This window comes from Pinus tabuliformis, chromosome 4_2 (assembly GCF_031772625.1).
Source record: "Pinus tabuliformis cultivar Carrire ecotype Pingquan chromosome 4_2, CPIR1, whole genome shotgun sequence".
NCBI lineage: Eukaryota > Viridiplantae > Streptophyta > Pinopsida > Pinales > Pinaceae > Pinus > Pinus tabuliformis.
The window spans coordinates 803,100,478-803,108,767 of record NC_142304.1 but is presented as its reverse complement, the minus strand read 5'-3'; positions in this window follow the sequence as shown (position 1 = coordinate 803,108,767).

Genomic DNA, 8,290 nt, shown 5'->3' with positions numbered 1-8,290 from the left:
AAGTGCGATGGCCCCTAGAATTTGAAAAAAAAAAAAAAAAATCGAATCTTCCTGAGTGGTTTTAACTATTTACTGTCAGATCAAGATCTCGAAATACTATACTTGAGGTCTTATCTCTTACCTCTATAGCTTATCCTCCCTCATATGTGGATCTAAGTCCTATATTGGTAAATCCCAAACCACCCCATTTACCCTATAAATTTACAGCCTTCCATGGAGTTTGGGTTGGATTTTGAAGATTCTTAGTTATGCCCTGATGTTGTTTCTTTGTACCTAAGGATCCATTTTATTTTTTTTTTACGTTGTGGTTCACAGACATTGGGTGGCTATTACATCCACAGGAAAATCTGGGCATATCAACCCCGAAGGGAATCTTTTAAAGCTCGTCGGCCAGAATAGCAGGGCCTAACCCCAAGGGCGTCAAGGAGAATTGACCCTGTGACCTCTCGATTGACGAGGCACTTAACAACAAGGACTCGACCAGTTGAGCTAACCCTTGGGGCTTAATACCTAAGAATCCATTATCCATATGTGCACTTGAGTTTTCATTGAAGGCTTGCTTTGTGGAAAGGGATGGACAAGATAGTTGGGAGACATATACATGGTCAATATTTGTGAAGGATTGTAATTTATCCTACATTCATTAATACCAAAAGTGCTTTGTTCTCCTATGCTTATGTCTCATTAATGCATATGTATTACAATGCCTTATTGACTCATTGTTAGATATGTTAGCACATGCTATTTGTATGTTGTAGTGCTCTTGATTGTCTTAGTTATATTGCGGATCCCATTTATAACATTTAGATTTGGATCTAAAGAATACAAGCAAGAAGAAGAGGAGAACTTGCGTTGGACTCTAGGTAGGTCTTTCATCCATGTTATAATTTCTATAAGGAAAGCACAATTTTTTTTTTGTCTCTATTGTTTCTGGATAAACCCACTAAATCTAGGGAGTTCACTTCTGTCTAGAGAAGAGAATTATCCATCGACAGGGAGTGCCAAGGCAACACAAGGGAGCACTGGGTTAAAATGATAGGAAATTAACAAATAAGAGGGATGCCATGGACTACTTGTGAGTGCGATGATGTAATAGGGAGTACCAATTTGTGTCAGGCATGCATAAATGTGATAGGTGCTAAGTCATACCAAGTGCTAAGGAATTCTAGTTTGTGCCAATACATGTTAGGGACTACCAAAATTTCCTAGCAAAATATTCACTTCTGAAATATAAGAGAAGAAGAAATATATACTAGTAATCTCTCAAAATATCTTCAAGACAAACATACTCATATATAGCACAAAATGGAGAGGGTTGGTACTTAAGCTTATGTAATAGAAATTCAATTTGATAGTTAAATTGTATAACATTTTTTTTTTTTTTTACTAACGTTTATTAGTATTGTTGAATGTTTTACGTCATTGGAATGACACCTTAGTTGTAACATATTTGAAATTTTATTATCGTATGTGCACTTTGATAAGATGTAATATGATTATCATTTCATTTCATATGTTGTAGTATTTGATATATAACAAAGAAATTAATTATTGCATGAAATAAATAATAACTTTTCATTCTAAATGTTTTTTTGCCAGAATAAGGATCTTCCAGAAGATTTGAATGATCCTCGTCACATAGACCTAGATCATGTTGGGTCTGATGTTGAGATGGCAGATGATGCTCATGATGACACATATATAGATGAAAAAAAGGTTGATGCCAATACAATTGACAATGACGATGGGCATGATCACGATGGTGATGATGATGATGATGAGGCAGTTATTGGTAGCAACCAGTGACATTCATGATCATATAGACTACATCATGGATCATTTTTTATATATTGTTATGATGTTGATTTTCATGGTTACTATCATATGTATCATTTTCACGGCCTCTAATACCATATTATTGAGTTGTATCTTTTTGACATGTATCATTTTGACTTATGTCATTTGGACATGATGTATCGTATTGACTTATATCATTTTGCCTTATATAATTGACATTTTTATTTATATCATTTGTACATGATGTATCATTTTGACTTATGTTGACTGTTGGACATGTATCATTTTCACATGTTATTGATCTACTAGTATATGTGAATTTCACTTGTTTTAGTTATATATGATGATGATCTTATCAGTATTGACTCGTCATTTTTTATGTATTGAAAGTGGTTAATGATTTGGATGCATATTTATTACATATGATGGTTTTGATTTACTGCTCATGATGGATGTTATCAAATTCACTTAAATTATAAATATTTGACTCACTTGTTTTAATTATAGATGATGATTATGTTACAATAATTATCTTATTATTTTATATATACTAGATGTTGTAGATTCTATTTTGATGGAGATTTAATAAGTATAATGATGTTGTTAATTTGTATGGATGTTTGTTTCCCTGAAAATTCTTTATAAATGTTATCCTATAAAATATTTCAAATGCATTCATATGACTTACTATATAATCATATAACTTATTTAAGAGACATGATATGTTTACCTAATTAAATTGAAATAAAACATATTAATGTAATTGTAAGCAAAACAATAATCATTTTTGGAAGGAAAAGAAGAAGCAACAATGGAAGCCAAATTGGAAGCAAAATTATAAGTCACACTAGAAGCAAAACGGGAAACAAAAAGGGAAGCAAAATGGAAAAAAAAATTGGAAGCAAAATAGGAAGCCAAATCAGAATCCAAATTGGACGCAAATCCTCGCGCTGGGAAGCAAAATAAGAAGCAAAAATGGAAGCCAAATTGGAAGCAAAACAAGAAGCAAAACAAGAAGCAAAATTGGAAGAAAAACAAGAAGCAAAACAAGATGCAAAATTGGAAGCCATACCAGAAGCCAAATTGGAAACAAATCTTGGCGCTAAAATTGGTGCTATTCCTGGCGCTATTCCCTACAATATTTCTGGCATTATGCCTAGAACTATTTTTGGTGCAATTTTTGGTACAATTTCCAGTGTAATTCTTGGCGCTATTTCTTAAACTATTTTTCCGACTATATTCCAGGAGCTATTTTTTCGGTGCAATTTTTGGCGCTAAATCTAGCGCTATGATAAACATTCTTTATTGTGCCCATTTTTGTGCCGAAAAAGGTGTCCAATTCATGAACTAAAATACACTAAATTCCAGCACTATTTTAGGTGTTATTTCCCTATTCCGTTGTAGTGTATACCCAATAGATACCATCACCTTAAACCCACTATGTTATTATTTTTGCAAACCCCTCTTAGTAACAAGCCATTCATCAATGAAATTATGAGTTTCCCATGTATTAATAAAAGAAAAAACTTGTTGCCATTACACTATAGCTCTTACCTTGAATGTGTTTTCCTTTTGTGCACTAAAGAGTTGTGCTATGACCCTATCATCTTAAAATTATTCCTCTGAAGCATCCTCCTCATCACTATTCTTCTAATCATATTGTTGATCTATTTTTTCTTATGCAAATTCCTTAGCTGGCAAGGTACTTTAATGATTTGAAATTAATAGTGAAGGTTTCATATAAAGTTTCACAAGTTAGTTTATGTCTTTTGAGCAATGGATCGTGATTGCAAAAGCACACAAACTACGTTAAATTTTGCAGATTTTAACAGTTAAAAATTGGCAATAAGCAGCATCACAACACAAAAATTGATGACGGAGTTCACCCCTCCTGGGCTATATCTTCGAGTCTAGTTTCCAATGGTAGCCCTTTATATTATGTGCTCAAATGTTAAATTACATCAACATGCAGTGCTCAAATTGCAAAAATAATACTACCGTTGCATTAAGAATGCCCAAAACCCCCTTTTTAGGCTCCTATTGGGCTGAAAAAGGCTGAACAGATGACCAAGTTAGGACTCTTTCTCCATTTCGACTGCAAAACACTCTAGAAATTGTCATGCACTGCAAATATGGCAATAAACAGGCTCTTGGGTGGATTGGTATGGCACTCAATTGTATTTCTGGAGGTCGCGGGTTCGACCCACAAATCCCACCGGGTTTGGTGCTTTTCGTTGAACTGTTAATTATTATTATTATTATTATTTTTAAATCGACTTAAGCCCCTTTTTCTCCACCATTTGGTTGGTCATATGGCAACACAAAAGACGTGGCACGCAGGCCATAAGCCATGCGCCTCCCGACCCTGCTCATGGTCACCCATTGGTTAATAGAACTATAGGTTGTTGTGTGGGTAGGGTGCCACGTGCCCCACCCCTCCCAACTATCGCCTTCTTTCACATTGCATGTCGTAACACCTGGGACTGGGACGGTTGGACACACCCACCACCCTGACTCTCCTGCCAACACTGATACCATGTGACTTTAAATATAAACTTTCCACCAATGTATAACTAGAAACATTGTGGCATGTTGGTAGGGTGGTTTGTTAGTTGGTAGGCGATCGAAGGTTCGAATCTTGTAGAGTGTTGTTTGGTTGACCCTAACCACAATTTAGTATTATCTGGAGTGCCACATGACACCCTGTGATTGGGCCACGTGTCACTCCATGATTGGCCAATACCAAATCACCTCAACTAATAAGAGCGTGCCATTTGAATCTGTAGAATTGGGCCACGTGTCACATCCCAATTAGCTCCATATTGCTTGGTCATCTTGCTGACTCATCACCACGTCAATGTATGGAATGCCACATGGCATCAATACACTGCCCAATCAACCTTACAAGTTGACTTTTATCTATTTGCCAAAAACTTCAGAACGTGATAAATTCCTCATACGATGTCAGATTGAGGCGATTCAAATGTCGTTGGAATCAGAATGGCAAGATATACAGTTAGCTCTGTCTTTGGGAGAATTTGTGCACTTTCATTTTTGAGCATATTTTTTATCCCTTGGATCATTCCTCCCCACTGGAAGATTTTGGACCACCAAAAGTATGTTTTTACTCAGCAAGTAAGTGAGGGTACAACTCCCTCACTTTCTCAATCTTTATCCACCTTGCTTTACTTGGATTGGTACCTTTGAGCTTCACTCAAAGATACTCCACATTGCCTTTGTGTGAAGTATGTATCGTTTTGTCAAGGATTGAATCTTCCTGCAACTCATTTAATATTCAGGAGAAAAATATTTTATATATGGAATCTAAACATTCTCTTCTTGATCACCAATCATAGGAGGCTCATACAATATCAAGTTTTCCACATTCACAACAGAATGAATTTGCATGTAAGGTGACAAATCTAATCAGAAAGCATTATTACCAATCTTCTCCAAGATTTTGAAAGGACCATACCTGATTAGCTTCAGTTTTTCACCTTCACCCTGTAGTATTTCCTTGCTAATGTATGACCAAAAATGATCTCTCACTTGGAAATCATGATCAACTCGATGCTTATCATGTCTTGCTTTGTACTTGGATTTGCTTTTGTTCAGTTGTTCTTGTACCCTTTGATGCACTAGCTGAATTTGTTCAATGAAATGCTTTGCTTTTTCCACATCACTATGTCCATCTATTGCAATATCTTTACCTAAGATGAAATCCAAAGGGGACTTTGGCAAATAACCCAAACAAACTTCAAATGGAGATACTTTTGTAGATGAATGTTTTTTCACAATTGTAGGTATTTTGGATGTAATGAAAATGTTCATCCCAAAGTTTAGGATGCTTACCACAATATCCTTGAAGGAGATGCACTATTGTTTTGTTCACTACTTCTGTTTGGCCGTCAGTTTGTGGATGAAATGTTGTTCTCTTCTTCAACTTTGTGTCCATGAGTTCCCATAAACATGACCAAAACTTCCCAATAAATCAAGAATCTCGATCAGAAATAATAGAAGTGGGTAACCCAAAGTGAACCCATACATTTTGGAAGAACATATTTGCGATCTGTTCAACTATAACTTGTTTCTTACATGGCATCAACACACATTTTGCTAAAACGATCCACTACAACATATAGATAATCATGACATTTCCTAGACATTAGTAGCCCCCCAACAAAATCCATAGAAATAATTAGGGATAGCAAGTGGAGTGTACAAACCTAATTTCCTATTTCTTGGCTTACTACTAGCACACATAGAATATCCTTTCACATATCTTGATACAATTTCATTCATGCGAGGCGAGTAACAATACCTCTGAATTTAAGCCATTGTTTTTCCTACACCAAAGTGGCCAACAATAAGAGATGTGTGGGATTCCCTTCTAACATTGAATATTTCACCCTGTGGAACACATAACATGCCAAGATGATATAATAAATTGTTATTAACATGATAATCCAACTCTTAAACATGATTTCCTTGACTCAAAGTTTCATAAACATCTTTAAAATCTTCATCTTGAGAATACCGTTCACTATAACATTCATGCATGATTGAGTTATGATTAAGAATAACAAATGCATTAATAATAGGCCATGACAACATATCTGCAACTTTGTTTTATATACCTTTCTTATACCTGATTACCAAATAATTTTTTTGTAGGAATCCCATCCACTTGAAATGTCTAGATTGTTGTAGCTTAGTTTGCGATTGCAAATATTTCAAAGGTTGATGGTCAGTATGAATAATTGTTTCTTTACCAATCAAATAGTGCTTCCATTTTTCACGCTTTGTACGAAAGCATACAACTCATTATCATAAGTTGGATAGTTAATTACTGCATTGGTAAAGGTTTCAGAATTATAACATATTGGTTTACCATGTTGCATCAAAACTGCTCCCATACATTCGCTTGCATCGGTTTGAATTTCAAATGGATGCTTAAGATATGGAAGTGCTAGAACTAGTGTTGTTCTAATTTTCTCTTTCAAAGTGTCAAAGGATTTATGTTGCTTGCCCCCCCACTGAAATACCTGTATCACACTTGTCAAGGGATGTAATGGTGCTACAATGAGTGAGAAGTTAGCGATAAATTTTCTCCAATATTAGGTTTATCCCAAAAAGCTTCTAACTTATGTTACATTTTTGGGCTTAGGCCAATTCACAATAACATCATCTTTTGAGGGATCGATCTTCAATTCACCCACTCCTAAAGTATGACCCAAATAAACCAAAGACGTCTTCCAAAATTCACATTTAGACATCTTCAAATATAAATTTTCATTTTTCAAGACATCTAGAACTTGTTTCACATGCTTGAAATGATTTTCATGAGTATTATTGAAAATCAAAATATCATCTAAGTAGACTATGACAAAATCATCCACGAATGGTCGCAACACATCATTCATAACTCTCATGAATGTGGCAGGTGCATTACAAAGCCCAAATGACATAACTAACCATTCAAACAATCCTTGTCTTGTCTTGAGAGTAGTTTTCCTAATACCATATTCGACAATCCTTATATGATGATAACCGATTCTCAAATTTAACTTAGTAAAATAAAAAAAATTCCTTTAACTGATCTAGCAAATCATCAATGTAAGGAAGAGGATAGCGATTCTTTATTGTGATCTTGTTCAAAGCTCGGAAATCCACACACATGTGCCATGTACCATCTTTCTTTGGAACCAAAACAATAGGAGACCCACAAGGAGATGTGTTAGGCCTGATGACCCCTTTTTCAATCATCTCTTGAATTTTCTTCTTAATCTTTGCATTCTCCAAAACTAATATTATATACATGCCAATATTTGGAATTGGCGCATCCTGCTGCAAGTGAATATCATGTTGGATTCCTCTTTTTGGAGGTAACCCTTCAGGTTCCTAAAACATCTTGTCATAAGTTTTAAGAACTTAAACCAATTCATGCTTGAGTTTAGAATCACATCCTATGAAAGCTTCATATTCAATAGTATCTTTAGCTTTAATCATCAACAACAAAAAATTCTTACTAGCATTTACAAGCCTTTTCATATGACCAACACTAACATGAGATAAGTTCATCTTCTTGTGATGTGCTATAATAATAAACTCAACTCCATATTTAAAAATATCACATTTTCTGTCATGATGATAGAATATGGCTTTTCGTTCATACTATTATGGACTGTTGAAAAGTGTGCAACAAGAAATGATAAATTTAGAATGTGTTAAAAATAGACCTGCTAAAAATAGCATGTCTAAAAACAGCAGTTTGGCCAGTGAGGTCATTGGCCACATTGGGTGAGAGGTGAAACTTCTAAAAATAGCATTTCTAGGTCCCTTCCTATTTATAGCAGTCCCTAGTCTATCTATAGGAAGTAAAATTAATTTTGGTCTTAACAACAGTTTGAAATATTAATTAATTAATTCAATTGAGTTAATTAATTAAGGAAAATCAAATTTGAAATCTTTGTGAGCATGCACTTGAGTTTCC